Source organism: Lathyrus oleraceus, chromosome 2, assembly GCF_024323335.1.
Source record: "Lathyrus oleraceus cultivar Zhongwan6 chromosome 2, CAAS_Psat_ZW6_1.0, whole genome shotgun sequence".
Classification (NCBI taxonomy): domain Eukaryota; kingdom Viridiplantae; phylum Streptophyta; class Magnoliopsida; order Fabales; family Fabaceae; genus Lathyrus; species Lathyrus oleraceus.
Genome location: NC_066580.1, coordinates 169,211,727 through 169,230,531, shown reverse-complemented (window position 1 = coordinate 169,230,531; position 18,805 = coordinate 169,211,727).

Genomic DNA, 18,805 nt, shown 5'->3' with positions numbered 1-18,805 from the left:
CCAAAACCTTTTGTGCAAACATTTTACTTTGTCTTCAACATTAGAAACCTAAGCCTTATGCTTTTGATTTTCAAACTTTCTTTTCGTAACACTCATTTTGATTGAATCTTTAAGTCAACTTTGACCATCTTTTGTATATACTTCTAATTGGTAAATATAACCCATTCAAATTTCTTTTGTGGTTCCATATGTCTACTTCTTAATCAAAATTTTCCATAACCTTTAGCTATTAGGTTTGAGTTATCTTTGTGGTAGATGTAATACTCACCTTTATCCTTAGTGATGGACAATGAGTCTTCCATGCTTATTATAGGGTTAACCCCTCACTAGCATGTTGAAGCTATCCTCACATGGTGGATTTGTGGTTTTAGGTTGAGTTTTCTCCCTTTGATAACAAAAGACCTTAAGGCTTTTGGACCAATCAATCCACTCATTTGTTTTGAGATTTTTTACCTGAACTACGAGGTTTTGATCCTAATCTTTTTATAAGAGGGTACGTAGGCAATGGGTTTATCCATCCAAACACAAAATGTAAATAACTTGTACATTCTCTTCTCATCTCTTCAATCATGTTTGCACAAATAAAAAAAATTCACAAAAACAATAACCTTTCCAACAAGTGTGAAAAGGGCTCCCTAGGAGTACCTAGGATGTTTTGGGTGCCTAACACCTTTCCATTGCATAACCAACCCCCTTACCCAGATCTCTGTTTCTTTTACTAGTTTTGTTTGTAAAACTTTTAGGTTTTTGTTCGCTTTCTAACCATTCCTTTGAATAAATAAAAGTGCGGTGGCGACTCGACTTTGTATGCTTTACCTTGGATTTAGTCAATATCTCCAATGGTAACGAGTACACCGCTACAACTTTCTCCTCTTAGAAAATGACATGTCCAAAATCAAAAGGCAACCTTATGAGTAATGGTTGGAAAGCTTATTGCATAAGGAACAAATGTCATGTTGATCAAAACTTCATTTGGGCCTTGGAAATTAATGAAAATTGAACTTGAAGTGTAGGGTGCAAAACATGCATATGTGAAATTTCCAAAATTGGCCAAAGTTCAAGCCCTTTTGTTTCAATGGTTCAAGCTCCAAATGACAAAATATTCAACATGAAAGTTGTAGATCTTTTCAAGGCACTCAATTTGGACTTAAATTTTGCATCATTTGGATTTTCTATGAAGAAGTTATGGGCACTTGAAGTTGGACTTTTTCACATTTCAATGCATTTGGTCCAAAATGACCTATAATGTTTTGCATTATCACATGTATTTCTTTTAAGATTTTGAAATTTTACTCAACATAACATCTGAGTTAGAAATATTGAGATTTCCAATGCATTTAATCCCACCTCCAAACCATGAAAAATGAATGAGTTATGTCCTTGGGAAGTTGACCCTAAATTAGGGTTTCAGTCAAAATGACCTATAATTTCTTGGAATGTATGATGCCCTTCCAAGCTTCAAATAAATTTTTGATGAACATTAAATTTGTTCATATGGTCCTTAAGAACCTTTTTTCTCTTGGGGTCATATCCATTTGACAAACATATAAAAAGTTAGGTCTCAGTGTAGTTCAAAATAGTCAGATGAATTGATTGATCAACTTCTCAAATCCAAAACTCATATCTTGATGAATTGATGATTGATGACACTCAAATAAGTTCAAATATGCATTAAATGATGAATTAAAGAACTTCCCTTGGTTTTATTTGACCATGGGTTGAGGTTGCTTCATGAGCAAGGCACAGTTGATGAACAAATGAATTAGGGTTTCCTTGGGAAACAAACCTCAAGCCCTTTGATTTGATTTGATCAAAATGATGAATTGGGATATTTGAGAGGCATATTTGATGGATGAGAGCTTTGGTAACCATTACCATGCTTGCTTTCACCTTCTCTTGGCCATATCAATGCACATAGGATCTCCTAGAAGCTTTTCACCTTGTGACTGCTCAAGCTACAAACAAGAGATGTTAGTGACATATTTTTGTGCTTTTGGTTAGTGAATAAAAATTAGAAAATCAATGATATACAATTCAAGTATGCTTGGTGATCTCAAACCAACTCACAAGAGGTCCCCTCCAAAGGTAAGGAGCCAAGATGCTTATGATCCTTGAGGCAATGCCAATGCAATGTTATGATGCCATGAGGGATCTTAGGGTCAAAATTAGGGTCTTACAACTTGGAAGAAGGGAAAAACACTAATTTTACTACTGCTATATTACACTATTATCATATGTGAACAATCCTATTTGTGAATACTTTGAGATAAAAGAAACACTCACACAAGAAATTTTGTTCATACTCTTCATTGAAAATATTTTGTGTGATATACCTGTATTTCATTTGTGTATTCTACTTTCTTATGTTGGGTTTAAATGCTTTCATTTTTAGAAACCCAATTCACCCCCCCCCCCCTCTTGTGTTTCTCTTCACCTTCAATTGGCATTAGAGCTTCGGTTCTAGTATTGATGTATCAAACACTTTACCGTGTCAGATAAAGATCTAGTTTGTGAAACACGATGGATGTTATACCTCCACTAGTTGCACCTGTTGATAGAGATCACTATAGTGCAAAACCTCAAGTTTTTGATGGAGAAAAAATTTATTTCTGGAAAGATAGAATATAAATTTTTTTCCTTGGTCATGATGTAGATCTATGAGATATGGTCGTTGATGGCTACATTCATCGTGTTGATGCAAGTGGTGATAAGGTGGAAAGAAGAATGATGACTGATCAATAAAAGAAATACTACAAGAATTATCATAAAACAAGAACCATCTTGTTGAATGTTATTTCATACATTGAGTATGAAAAGAGAGATAAAACAAAGTCTATATTTGATTATCTAAGAATGACGCATGAAGGAAATACTTGAGTTAAAGAAACCAAGGCACTTGCCTTGATATAGAAGTATGAAACTTTCAAGATGGAAGAGAATAAAACTGTTAAGAACATGTACTCAAGGTTTCAGACTCTTGTTGCAGGATTGAAGGTTCTAGAAAAAACTTACTCAACTGCTGATCATGTGAAGAAAATTATCTGAAGCTTACCCAGAAGATGGAGGCCTATGGTAACTGCGTTGAAACTTTCTAAGGATCTGAACAACACAACTCTTGAAGAACTTATGATTTCTTTGAGAAGTCATGAGATAGAGCTTGAACAAGATGAGCCTCAAAGAAAAGTTAAGTTTGTGGCTCTAAAATCTATGGGAAAGTCTGAAAAGACCAAATCCTTTCAAGCTGAAGAAAAAGAAGAAGATTCAGAAGAAGAAGATGAATTATGTCTTCTTTCCAGAAATTTTAATCAACTCTGGAAGAAATGACAAGGCAAGTTCAGAGGATCCAGAAGGATAGGTGGTCACTCTGAGTCTACATTTGAACTGAAGAAGTCGGGTGCTGGAAAGGACGTCATTTGCTTCGAGCGCAAGGATCCAGGCAACTACAAGAATGGGTGTCCCAAGCTGAAGAAAGACGGACCAAAGAATAAGGACTTCAGAGGAAAGAAGAAAGGTTTGGTGTCTACCTGGGATGACTCTAAATCATCAGGAGAGGACTTTGAGGAAGATCAAGCTAATGTGGCATTGATGGCAAGCAGAAAAGCACCTGATGAAAAAATTGAATTTGAATATGAATATGAGTCAGACTCTAAAGAGGTATTCCTTAAGTTATCTTGTTCTGAATTAGAATCTTGTCTTTCTGAAATTATGGAAAAGTATCAGAAGCTTCAGAACAAATACAAGGATCTGAAACAAGACCATGTATATGAATGTGAAGCGCATAGTAAGCTTAAGAAGGATTTCTCCACTTTGAATGAAGAGAATTGTATTCAAAAAAATGAAAACTCTACTCTTCAAAGTAAAAGTTCTAAACTTAAGAAATAAATCCTTTTAGAAGCTTTTGTGGATTCTAAATCTGTCATAAAGAAGTATGACAAATCCTTCATACATTTATGGCTAGAAACATAGATAGAGGCGGGATGACTGTTGGTTCTAAGTGTTGGCAACAATTTTTGTAAATCCTAGAGTGTTCACAAGTTGTCACAAGTGTTGTCTTGACATAAGATAACATGTACCTGCAGGATGTTTAAAATGTGATTATGCAGGATTTTACTGAGATGTCAGACCCGATGTCATGACATATGTATACAGAACATTCAGTCTGAATGTTATGTATTATCTGATTGCGTTTTTAATGCTAATCTATGTATGATTGATGAGATGATTGAACGCGCTATCAATCAGTAATTACAACTAGATTGACTTATTTTCCAAAGAGATATAATCAGTTGTCATGAGAAGATATATAATATTAAGTAGTGATAGAAAATATCCCAATTGATATTTTGTCCTCTAGTACCAATTAACCAATTGTTAATGTTACTAAAATATCCCTTCTTATAGTTATTAATAATGGTCAATCTCTTTTAATAAGGATTAGTCTCTTCATAGTTCATTGGTTACTCTATTGGTCCTAATTGACAACACTTAGAACATATAGGAGTTCAAATTGTTATAGCTGACAAGAGATAGAGTACATAGAAACTCAGTTCGTCTCAAATGACACCCAATTGAGCATTTAAGGGCATATGAGATATTACATTTTCCCTGCTTAAATTTAAATTCGCCCCCGAATTTTCTCCACTCAACAAATAAATACTCCTTGCCTCAACATCTTAGGTCAACACTTTAGTTTGCTTCAGCTCAATCCTCTGTCTTACTCGAATCTTCCAATTTCATTCACTAGCAACCTTCATTCTTTCAAGACTTATCCAACTTCTTAATCTGACAATACCTCTATTTCAAATCATTTTCCACTTTATTCTTCTGATATGTCGTTATGAACTTCTTGGTCAAAAAGCCCTCCATAATCCACAACTTTCCCTTTCTTGCACTGAGCTAATCAAAATCATAACCATGATACCTTATTTGATAGGATACCTAACATTCTCGAATCTCCTTGGTGTTAACCAATGATCCCTTACCTGCAATCAATATTGATGACCCTTTCCTTATAAGTCTTTCAACACTTACAACAAGTCTTACAATCCATATATTAATATTCTTATTAACTTCACTTGACGTGGTACCACATACTGCAATCGTTTACATCTGATGTTTCACTTCTCTTGTACCATTCCAGTAAGATAACACACTTGGCACAATATTGTCTTACTTTCATTCCTACAAGTAGTTACCTCTTGGATTCTCCACAAAACTTCACAATTACTTCCCATCCAAAACTATTTACTATGAAATTTCCAATTGAACATCATGGAACACCTGGAATTCATAGGTATCCCTTACTAGCTCATAGGACTTCATAGAAAATCCATACTTCACTCTGAGCATCTGCTTCCAAAACCTTACTAGAACCTTACCAATCATTCTCAGGAAGAATGACCTTCTTACCTACACATAGATGGAGAAATGCAACCACCAACTAGAGAAATAATACCGATAAGAAATTCCAAGTCATTGACACTATAACACTTATGAGGAACCCTAACTATACTAGGATGTAACTGTGAGCTTCCATACTACTTACAGAGTCACACAACTCATTCACACATCTTGGGAAGACATCACACTTCTTGACAACAATTATTCCTTCCTATCATCTTGCTTCATCTCAACAGAACCTTAGCTCGTGTTCCTACGAATATACAATCTAAGTTACACACTTACACTTATAGATATCTCATTTCCATCATCTCTCTTTGGAGAATACCTTACACATCCCGCCGATAGAGTATAATAGAATTGTGTATATTCGGTACCACTTCCATGGTAAGTCTACTTCTAAGGCCACACATCCGAGCAACTATCCAATTCGCAACAGGTCTAACCTGTAAGACCCCAATTTTGTCCCTAAGATCCCTCATGGCATCATATCATATCATTCATTGCCTCAAGGATCATTGTGCACCTTGCCTCCCTCTTTGTGGGTGGGTCATCTTTTGAGAGTGGTTCTTGATCACCAAGCATGTTTAGTATTTGTATATCATTGCTTTTCATTTGTTTACTAACGAAAAGTACAAAAATATTGTCATCTAACCATGTTACTTGCAGATGAAGCAATTAGGTCAAGACAGTCACAGGCAAGTCATTGAGACATAGATGGTGGCCATTCTTGCAGAATTTGGGCACCATTGATCATTCACAAGATCTCATATGAGTTGTGGTATCATTTTGAATCAAGATCTCAAGTGGTAGAGGCTTGAAGTTCATCAAGGCATTGTTCAGTCAACCAAAACCTAGCAAAGTCAACTGTGGTCAACTGTGCATTTAATCAGAGATTTGATGGTGGGAAATGGTTTGAGAGGTCTCATTCATGTCCATACAAGCCTCATATAACATGTCAAACATCAACATTGAGGAATTGGAGGTCAGACAAAAAATTGCCAAAAATAGTAAGTGACCTGTAATTTCAAACTGCCAAAAATGGAAAGGTCTTCTCCTCAACTTTACATCATCAAGCAAGCTTCAAATCAAATTTTCTCCAACATGAAAGTTGAAGATCTTGCTCTCACCTTTCCAAAATGTCCAAGAACATCCATTTCTCATGTGTGGTTGGCAAGTTATGATCAAATCATTGTCAAGAAAAGTTGAACTTCAACAAGGCATAACTTTTGCATCAAAAGGCCAATTCATGTGATTCTTTTTTGAGCAAATCTCTTTTGACATGCTCTATCATAATCCATCATCACATTTCATCAAAAATCATCACATAAAAAGTGCATTTTTCAAGTGAATCAATTTGAATTTTGGTGGGAAAAAAGGTGAATTTGAAAAGTATGCACAATTTTCATGCCAAACCAATTGCCATTGCTTCAAAATAGAATTTGTGACTTGCTGCAAGTGAAATTTTACTGTTCCATTGGTTATATTTGCATAAGAGCATTTTTGCCAAATTGCATAACATGCTTATTTCACTTAATCCATTTTCATTTTGCTAATCATGTTTAACTAGCTGGATTAACAGGTGGTATAAAGCACTAATCATAACAGAATTCTGCATCAACAATTCACAATTTCAGATCCAAACTCAAATTCACTCAAATTCTCTCAAATTCTCTCAAGCTTTTTCAACTTTTTTTCATCGAATTTCACCATTCCTTTTGCTTGTTCTTGTGTTGATCATCATCTGCAGGTATTATTGGAGATCTGTTGAAGCAAATCCTTGAAAATTCTTGAAGAATCGCATCTGTTGCAGCTTGCATATTCACATGGCAGTTGGAGTTTTCTTCGAATTTGAGCTGTGCTGAGCTGAAGTCTTACTTCCATTCATCTTCCCTAGCATCGTAGAACATCTGTTTTGCTCTTCCAAGCCTTGAAACAAGCAAATCAAGATCTGCATCATCAAAGAGGTAAGAATTTGAATCCTCCAATTCTTGCAATTATCATGTGGCTTTTGTAGATCTTAGCATGTAGAGCATTCTGCAATTTGAATCGTGCAATTTCATTAAGTTTTGAGCAAGTTATGTGGATTTGAAATCTGGATTGTGAAACTTGTTTTGATCGATTCTTTTGCCATGAGTAAAATTAGGTCAAATCAATGCTAGATTAGTGATGTATGATGAATGCTGGTTCGATCGATATAAGTTTCATAAATTTCTGTGACCAAAAGTTCATAATGATTATGAACAGTATGAAGATGATGATGAATGCTTGAGTTTCATTTCCAGATGCGCATTCGATCCGTGTTCCAGTGTGTCGCAACCTGAAAAATACAGTGCGAAAAAAAAAACAACCGGCGAAAGAAAAAGACAGAAGAGTCGCCACCGTGCGTTATTCATCCCAAAGGAGGGAAAGGAAACGCTCGAAGTAAACCTGAAAAAGGAAAGGACAAGACGGGGTCTCGCAACCAAATCTTGGGTTCGGGAGTCGGTTATGCGAAGGGAAGGTATTAGCACCCCTACGCATCCGTAGTACTCTACGGGATCCACTTTTATAGTTCTTGTCTAAAGGGTGTGGGTTTATCTTATGTTGTTTACAAAAAAAAAAGGTTAAATGAAAATGACTCGCGCGGATGTCGCATCCACTGCATACATATCTCATCTGAATATGAGAATCAGAGTCTTCGTAGCTCGGCTGACCTGTGGGTTGGGGGGATGTGTGCTCGCTAAGACATCGCGCCTTATGCCTACGTATCTCATCTGGCCTGAGAATCAGAGCAAAACGTAGTCCGGCTAACTACGGGGTTATGGATTGGGTTTTAGACGAACGACGTTACTACGCAATCTACCGGATGCTCGACCTTTGGAGACTTACTCGCCTGTAGTAGAAGGAGTTAGCGTGTTGCTTTGGGTTTTAGGGTTTGGGATGCTCGAGGGAAAAAAGGCAGTCCTTGACGAAGGAACCGCGCTACCTGCAGGGATATGAATACAAAACACAAAACATGTATCTCAAAGTAAAATGCCACCAAGGGGCTCAAACGTTGCCTCCTATCGAGGTCTTCCAGCTAGGAAAGCAGTAAAATGCGGGAAAAATGTTAAAGTACCACGCGGATAAAGATCCGAAGTAACAACAATTAGAGGAACGGGAAACCCTGAGATCCTTCCAAGCTAATGCCATCAAAGAAAAGTGAGTCAGTACAGGTAATCGGAATGAACCTCCAGGGGTTATCCCACAAATAAAGTGGGAAACCACGCAAGTTATCCCTGCATAAGTCATGTGAGCCCTCACAAAAATTCAACAAAAGGGTTAGTGAAACACCATAAGCATTTTTTCATGATCAACAGTATGGTTTCAAAAAACTCAAACCCTGTGGCATACATTTCAGAAATTAAACGGTTAAACATTCAAGGCATTGTTTATACATTCCTATACATATTAAACCTATGGGCAAAGGTAATGGGAATAATGGCAAACCTGATTGGAGAGCTTGATTGAAATTGAGTTGCACCCGTGAGGTTTACAAAACAATCTTCAGGGTTTATGTGAGGCAGAGGTGATTCTGTGTAGTTGAGTTCCCTTCGGGGTTTGGAGGCTGCTCTGAACTCCGTTAGGTCTTCTCTCACTATCTTTTTCCTCAGGGTTTTGTTCCAAGGAAACCTCAGAGTATTTTGCTTCTCTTCAAAATCCCCCTTTTGTTCTGTGTTCTCTCAAGTGAAGCCTTGGTATTTATAGACTGAATTTCATGGTTTTATGGGCTCAAATGAGAGAGACCCAAGTCCAAAAATTTTTATTATATTTTATTTATTTAATTATTTATTTAATTATTTAATTAATTAATTAAAATTTTTTATTATTATTATTTATTTATTTTTGTAAAAAAATTATTTATTTATTTTTTTCGTTTTTTTTTTTTTTTTTTTTTTGGATATAATTCTGATTGACATGATGAAATGCAATATGAAATGCTAAATTAATGCATGAATGAGGAGGGCAAATTTTGGGGTGTTACAGCTGCCCTTATTCAATCATCAGCTAAACTGAGTAGGATGAAAGCGAACAACTTATCAGACAAACGGGGTGAGCTGTGATTGAATACCAAAGATAGACCGAAAATTTGCGCTCCGAGAACACCACAAAAATGCGGAAATACACCGCGCTGTTTATCTTTCTTCCGATCCTCTGGCTTAATCTGGAGTTTCGATCCTCTGGCTGAACCTATACTCAATTTAGTCCTCTGGTTGGATATTAATTTTGATCCTCGGGATGGATACGATTTTGATCTTCTGGCTAGATCTTCTTCGATCTTCTGGCTAGATCTCCTTCGTTTCGATTCCCTGGCTGAATCTATTTCCTTTGATTCTCTGGCTGAATCCATTTTCGGTCTTCGGGCTAGACCTGACTTTGATCTTCTGGCTAGATCTGGAGTGTCGATCCTCTGGCTGAATCTGAACTTAATTTGATTCTCTGGCTGAATCTACTTCGATGTTTCGATTCTCTGGCTGAATCTATTTCCGGTCTTCGGGCTAGACCTGACTTCGATCTTCTGGCTAGATCTTCTTCGATCTTCTGGCTAGATCTCCTTTGTTTCGATTCTCTGGCCGAATCTATTTCGATCTTCTGACTAGATCTGGATTGTTTTGATGATAAATTCCCATCATTAGGATCCCGCATCTGAGGCATGCGCTGGTTGACCCTCTTTTGAAATCTACACCTAACCTTCATATTAGATATGCAGCTTCGAGCATATTCCACTTTTGGGCTTCGTACATATTCTTCGGGCTAGAACATGTTGTAACGACTCCTCAATTAGACTTGCTGGGGAAATAAAGCTTGTAGGCGACTTCACTAGGGAATCTTCAAATTGAGCCTCAGGCTGACTCTTGGGAAAACGATTCTCAGGCTGAATCTTCAAAAATGACCCTCATGCTGGATCACGGGAAAACGATTCTCAGGCTGAATCTTCAAAAAGTGACCCTCATGCTGGATCACGGGAAAACAATTCTCAGGCTGAATCTTCAAAATGACCCTCAGGCTGGATCACTCACGCTTGATCCTCTGGCTGGATCTCATGACCTTGGTTGTAAAGTAATTCTTCAGTCTGCTTGGAAGAACCTGTTTATCAGCTTATGTGTATGCTTGATATGATATGCATGTAAATGCAAATGTTATGCATGGTGTAAAAAGAAATCTGCTTGGGGAAGCAAACCCCGGTAGGGAACAGATCGTTGTATCAATCCTTGAATGCTCTGTGGGGAATGATCCGTCTGCCGGGACCAATGAGCCACCAAAAATAAATTGGCTGCTCGAAAAGTCGACCTTGCGGGGGGGGGGGGGGGTATCAACTATGGAAACTTGGTTCGGCGAGGCTCTATGAGGAGAGTCTGTGGGGAAAACACTTCTTGGGGAAATGTCGTAGGAAACGACCTTTGCTGGGGATATGAACTTGCTAATCGTCCTCAAGCTGGGGATTAGAACAAATCTGTTAGAAATAATCTGCTGGGGATGAGATGAACACTGGGAACACCACCCTCTTGTCCGTTGGGTATGCAACCACTCCACTGTTGCTAGGAAGATACAGTCTGACACCGTCAACTCCGTTGGGGATATATAGTCTGGATACTGTCAACTCTACTGGGGATAGACAGTCTGGATACTGTCAACTCTGTTGGGGAACATGCTCTGCTGAGGAGAGACTTTGTCAACCGCTTGGGGATGAGGATTCATGACTTGGCATCCGGTTCCTGTGACCTGCAACCAAAAATACACGTATGCCTCGGGGGAATTACTCGGTTTGAATTCACCGTTCGGGATTAAGCACATTCAAAGCAATTTTAAATGTTTTCCTGTGCAAATCATCTGCAAAAGCCACCATTATGTTCATATGCAATATGTTTTATCAAAAATTCGGACATTTTTGCAAACAAACTGATAAATGAAAAATAAAGAGGCTCTTTAACTAAATTATTCGACTCTTAATGGGGAGAAAATTTGTGCCAGGAATAGGCGAGGGTATCAGGAAGCTGATCCCTGAAAAGAGGTGATCGCTATAAAAAAGAGAACTATCCTAATGGCAATGTGGAAACGGGGTCCCACTGAGTTTCAACTCTGCTATGGTTCGTATGTCCTCAAGACGCTCTGCTCGTCTTGCTTTCTGAAGTGGATGATTAGTCGATCTTTAACCTTCGAAGATTTCCGGATTGAATGAAACGGTGATATAACACTGATGAACTCAGATCACAGTCATTCGCTTATTCCCTAACTTTTGCCTGGATCGCCCCCTTTTCGGGTTTTCAATCCACCGGGATACCCATTTTTGCCTGAGCCGCCCTTTTGGGTTTTCGACTCACCGGGTGTACTTTTTTTTTATATATATCCCTAATTTTTGCCCAAACCTCTTTATTCTTTTTTTTTGGTTCGTCGGGATGCCCCTTTTTTGCCTGGACTCTTCTTTTTACTGTCCAGCGGGTCTATTTTATGCGAAGTATTTTTTAACCGCGTCTGAGTTAATAGGGGACGGGAATCCTTCGCCCTCCATGGTTGTTAGCGTCAAAGCTCCGCCATAGAAAATCCTTTTAACCATGTACGGACCCTCATAGTTTGGTGTCCATTTGCCCCTGTGATCTGTGTTGGGAGGAAGAAATCTTTTGAGTACCAATTCACCGACTTGATACCCCCGAGGGCGCACTTTCTGACCAAATGCTTTCTTCATTCGTCTCCGATATAGTTGGCCACGGCATATAGCTGCTAGTCTCTTTTCCTCAACTAGGCTCAGCTGATTGTATCAAGAACGAACCCATTCTGCTTCGTCCGGCTTCATTGTTGGTGCAGGGAAAAGTTATTCTGGCACCAAATGGCATATGAACCCCCTTCCGGTGTGATCAACACTACACCAACTCCGCGACCATTGACGTGGACTGCCCCATCAAACATCATAACCCATTTGGATTCAGGGTCAGGCCCCTCCTCCGGGAGTGGTTCCTCTCAATCTTTCGATTTGAGAAACATGATGTCCTCATCAGGAAAGTCAAACCTCATAGGTTGGTAATCATCAATCGGTTGCTCTGCAAGATAGTCTGGCAAGACACTTCCCTTGATGGCTTTTTGTGAAGTGTATTGGATGTCATACTCTGTCAGTATCATTTGTCACCTAGTAACTTTTCCGGTAAGTGCTGTCTTTTCAAAAATATACTTGACTGAATCCATTTTTGATATCAATAGAGTCGTGTGAGTCAACATATACTGTCTTAGTCGGCGAGCAGCCCATGCCAAAGCGCGGCAAGTTTTCTCGAGCAATGAGTATCTTTGTTCACAGTCGGTAAACTTTTGCTAAGGTAGTATATTGCATGCTCTTTTCGACCTGACTCGTCATGTTGACCGAGCACACAACCCATTGACTTTTCTAACACAGTCAAGTACATGATCAACGGTCTTTCCTCTCGGCCTGTAGCCTGGCCCCGATCTTGATCTCTTTCTTGTCGTCTTCGGTACCAACGTTGATGGTCTCAACCACCTCCTGATAAGGTGTAATAGCTCGGTCCTCCTGTTTCAACAATCTGGCTAACCCTTCAGGCAATTCACAATCTTCCTCAGCCCCTTCTTCGGCTTGATAGATAGGATTGTCGAAGTCATACTTGGCCATAGCAGTGTCGTTAGCAGTGAGATCCGAGTGGTCGGCTCTGCATGATGGAGGATCATGCTTTACCTTAGAATGAGGGATTTTTTTGAAAGAAAGGAAAACGAAAAAAGAAACATTGCCATTTTTTTTTTGTAAAAAGTAAAAAACTGAAAGAAAGAGAACACAAAATTGTTTGCAAAAGCCGTCCTTTATTGATGATAAAAATAATTGCGAAACGTAACTAAATGGATGGCCCTACAAATGAGCCGTTACACCTTGGGCAAAGTGTAAGACTTTATTATGCATGTAATAAAGGAAAACAATAAAAATCACTCTTTCAGTAAGGTAACCCGGACGGTTTTTTCAGACGACCAATTGTCGAGCTTTTCTCCCGAGACACACGGGCGAATCCAGCTATCTAAGTCACAGTCGTTGTCAGCCTTGTCTTCATCTGCAGCATTGACGATGTGGGGAGAAACCAAACCCCGCTGGAGAGAGTACCGGTTTCATTCTTCCGAGATCCCAGAGCATACCCCAATCCAAACTTGTCTTCTTTGATGACTGGCCCCACAAAGTTGCCCCAGCCTTGGGCATTACCAACTTCAACCACTTCGACAGCATTAATCCCTTGCCCGCCGTGAGCCGGCATCGGGTTCTGGATAACATTAGGCACCGGAGCAAAATTGATAGCCTGGGCATCTCTCAAATCTTGTACCTTTAACTGGAGAGCGTTGCAATTATCTGTAGTATGGCCAGGTGCGTTGGAGTGAAAAGCACATCTGGCGTTGACATCATAACCTCTGGGCAAATTATTGGGATCGATTGGTGGAGCCAGAGTTCTCAACGTAACCAGATTCATGTCAATCAGCTTGGGAAGTAATACTGAATAAGGCATTGGGATTAGCTCGATGACCCGGTCCGTCTGCCTTGGACGTTGTTGATAGTGTCGCTGCTGACCCGGATTACCTCCTTGTTGTTGATTGTTATACCTGGGTTGTTGTTGTGGATGATATTGCGGTTGAGGAACAGGTGTTGGAATAGTGACTGCGGCCACTTGATCTTGATAATAATTAGGGCGTCCTCTACCCCTGCCTCTGTCGGCATACACAACGCTTGTCTCGCCTTCTTTTCTTCGCTGACCGTTACCAGCAAACGGTCTCTTGGGACCTGATGAGTTGGAAGCACTATTGTCTTGAATTCGGCCCATCTTCAACAGACTCTCGATTCTTTCTCCAGCAATTACTATCTCTGCAAAGCTGATTGACGGGCAAGCAGCCCATCTCTCAATATAATTGCCTTGAAGAGTGTTCATGAACATGTCCGCCATCTCCCTTTCAGACATAGGGGGTTGGACGGACACAGCAATCTGTCTCCAACGCTGAGCATATTCTCTAAAGGTCTCCTTGGCAGTCTGGGACATACCTTGTAACAAGGTCCGATTTGGAGCCATGTCCAAGTTGTATTGATATTGCTTGACAAAAGCCTCTGCCAAGTCTTCCCAGCTCTTGATGGTAGTACGAGACAAATGAGAATACCATTCACGAGAAGCTCCAGTTAGACTGTCTTCAAAATAGTACATCCACAGCTTTTCATCTTCCGTGTGAGCTCCCAACCTTCCCAAATAGGATTGGAGATGAGTGCGTGGGCAAGAAGCCCCGTTGTATTTCTCAAAAGTAGGGGGTTTGAACTTGTGAGGAATCCTTACTCCCTGAACCAGACCAAGATTTGTGACATCAAAGCCTAAGGAATTTTGAGACTCCAAAGATTTGAGCTTCTCAGCAAGCTCATCCATACGGCGAGTGGTCTCGAGGGCCTCGTCGTGCAAAGAAAATTGATCACACTGATAATCTTCAGTAACGGGGTGCCCGTTAATCTGAATTCCTTGATTCACATTGTACCTTCCGCCAATACCATTTCCAACATTCCCTGTGTTGCCAACATTACCCGGGTTTCCATCAGCATTTGCGTTACCCGCGTTACCAGTGTTCACAGGGTTATCAGTGTTCCCAGGGTTACCAGGGTTCCCTCAGCATTTGGTATCTCCACCTCCGGATCGGTTGCCCAACCAATTCCCTCAGCTTTTCTTGACCTGCTGCCATACCAGTCATCAATGTCATGAACTGATCCATCCTTTCACGCATATCAGCCAGCTCTTTCTGTACTTGGTCCATCGCTAGTTGTGGACGATTTTCCTTTGTCGGGTACCTGTGGACTCGCTTGGGACCAATAACTGCCTGATACAGGGAACAAACATTAGACACTGCGGTGACACCTGCAAAACAGACAAGGGTTAATATGCATGGTATGCGATGCACTGCTTGTTCAGTTTTAAGGCACCCCCGTTTTGAAAGGGAATACCCTGCAAATGAATAAGCATGAGATGTTGGATGCAAATATGCAGATGATGTTATGTAATGCAATGGCATGTCAATCAGAATTACTGGATCCGCTTGAACATCTGTCAGGTTGCATTGCCTGCAGAGAAATTAAGAGGATCAAGCAAAGCACACCAAACAAAGGTCATGGGATGGATCATGTTATCCTTAATATCAACCATCCATTTTTGGCGGATTATGGTTTACATCTTATCAACACTCGAGTTCCATTGATATTAAGGATACCTGATCGGATTAACCATGAATCAAGGGTTTGTTGCAAGTCACGAGCATGGAGTTTAGGTTAAGAACCACCCAAAAGGAGTGTACTAAGGTTTAAACCTGCCAAACATGTTCTACAAAAGGTTCCCATAGTCATAATCCCATCTTTCGGATATTATCAGAGGAACGACTACTCGTATTCCAACAATATTCTCAAGAGAGACTCTTATGAGTGTAGTATCGCGTAACAATCGTATCAAATCTTACACTTGAACGACTTTTGCACTACGTCCTACGAATAGGCCAAGATGGGTTTGGTAAACTAAGGTCCTCGGCTTCTAAGGTCTATATTGGAACAAGTAATGTCTAACCACAACTTACTTATGTGACATTATTGATCTCAACATGACCTCCACCAAGTGAATGGGCTTGCAAGTCAACTCGCTAAGGAATAACTCCACACAAGTCGACAGGACTATCCCATTCTCCTATCCTAAGTGCACTCGAGTTCGGGTATAGAACTCATCTCACAAAGATCACCAAGAAGCCATAGCCAGCCAACAGATAAAGCAATGATATGTACACAATGCAATAAGGTAAAGCAGGTAAATAAATAACCGTACAAAAGCATGAACACCCAATAAACAAACTACAAAAGCTAGGAGGGACTCGCTTAGGGAAGATGGGTCCCCAGCAGAGTCGCCAGCTGTCGCAACCTGAAAAATACAGTGCGAAAAAAAAAACAACCGGCGAAAGAAAAAGACAGAAGAGTCGCCACCGTGCGTTATTCATCCCAAAGGAGGGAAAGGAAACGCTCGAAGTAAACCTGAAAAAGGAAAGGACAAGACGGGGTCTCGCAACCAAATCTTGGGTTCGGGAGTCGGTTATGCGAAGGGAAGGTATTAGCACCCCTACGCATCCGTAGTACTCTACGGGATCCACTATTGTAGTTCTTGTCTAAAGGGTGTGGGTTTATCTTATGCTGTTTACCAAAAAAAAAGGTTAAATGAAAATGACTCGCGCGGATGTCGCATCCACTGCATACGTATCTCATCTGAATATGAGAATCAGAGTCTTCGTAGCTCGGCTGACCTATGGGTTGGGGGGATGTGTGCTCGCTAAGACATCGCGCCTTATGCCTACGTATCTCATCTGGCCTGAGAATCAGAGCAAAACGTAGTTCGGCTAACTACGGGGTTATGGATTGGGTTTTGGACGAACGGCGTTACTACGCAATCTACCGGATGCTCGACCTTTGGAGACTTACTCGCCTGTAGTAGAAGGAGTTAGCGTGTTGCTTTGGGTTTTAGGGTTTGGGATGCTCGAGGGAAAAAAGGCAGTCCTTGACGAAGGAACCGCGCTACCTGCAGGGATATGAATACAAAACAAAAAACATGTATCTCAAAGTAAAATGCCACCAAGGGGCTCAAACGTTGCCTCCTATCGAGGTCTTCCAGCTAGGAAAGCAGTCAAATGCGGGAAAAATGTAAAAGTACCACGCGGATAAAGATCCGAAGTAACAGCAATTAGAGGAATGGGAAACCCTGAGATCCTTCCAAGCTAATGCCATCAAAGAAAAGTGAGTCAGTACAGGTAATCGGAATGAACCTCCAGGGGTTATCCCACAAATAAAGTGGGAAACCACGCAAGTTATCCGTGCAAAAGTCATGTGAGCCCTCACAAAAATTCAACAAAAGGGTTAGTGAAACACCATAAGCATTTTTTCATGATCAACAGTATGGTTTCAAAAAACTCAAACCCTGTGGCATACATTTCAGAAATTAAACGGTTAAACATTCAAGGCATTGTTTATACATTCCTATACATATTAAACCTATGGGCAAAGGTAATGGGAATAATGGCAAACCTGATTGGAGAGCTTGATTGAAATTGAGTTGCACCCGTGAGGTTTACAAAACAATCTTCAGGGTTTATGTGAGGCAGAGGTGATTCTGTGTAGTTGAGTTCCCTTCGGGGTTTGGAGGCTGCTCTGAACTCCGTTAGGTCTTCTCTCACTATCTTTTTCCTCAGGGTTTTGTTCCAAGGAAACCTCAGAGTATTTTGCTTCTCTTCAAAATCCCCCTTTTGTTCTGTGTTCTCTCAAGTGAAGCCTTGGTATTTATAGACTGAATTTCATGGTTTTGTGGGCTCAAATGAGAGAGACCCAAGTCCAAAATTTTTTATTATATTTTATTTATTTAATTATTTATTTAATTATTTAATTAATTAATTAATTAAAAAATTTTATTATTATTATTTATTTTTTTTCGTTTATTTTTTTTTTTTTTTGGATCTAATTCTGATTGACATGATGAAATGCAATATGAAATGCTAAATTAATGCATGAATGAGGAGGGCAAATTTTGGGGTGTTACACCGTGTTTTTGCATGTAATTTCTGTTTGTGAGCCATGTAGCCATTCGCACGCTGCCATGTGTATTAGTGAAACGACGCATTTCACTTGAAACGCACCAGATTCAAAAGCGAACACAGCTCGATTCCGCTTGAGTGCATTTTCCTTTTGGCTTGGCATTATTTTTCTTCATTAAGCTTCCATGTGCATATCACTTGTTTCACCTTTTTTTTATTTTTTCTTCTCAATAGAAAAATCATAACTCTCTCAATAATAATCCAAATCACATGAGGTTTTTTATGCCATGATCCTTGTAATGTCCTTTATTTTTTAATGATTTTTAATAAATTTGTTCACGGTTGAAAAAAATAATTGCCTAGGGTTTGTTCTCACATGTCATTTCTTGCATATAGCTTGCCATATCTTTTGTGAAATCATGATGGTTGTCCAAAATTCTTGAAATTTTACATGTGTAATCTAGACACTTTGATGAACATTTTGGTATATGGTTTGTGATTTTTTCCTTTCTGGATTATGAGATATGATGTGATCTTTGGAGGTGTGACAATGTATGTCACACCATTTCTTGTCCAACTTGTGGAATTTCTTTACCTTGGCTATTGAACTTGAATTAGTCTGGATTTTTGCATGTTGATACTTATGGATGTTAAGTTTGCTTGTGATTTTTCATGGAATTTTTTAATGCATTTTCTATTTGTTTGAGAATTTCTCCCCTGTTTGACCAATTGTGGACCCTTTGTGAGTCATGATCTTATATGATTTGTGAAATTCTTGTGGCTTATTGGATGGACTTGAAATTTGGCATGTGTATTATAGACATCT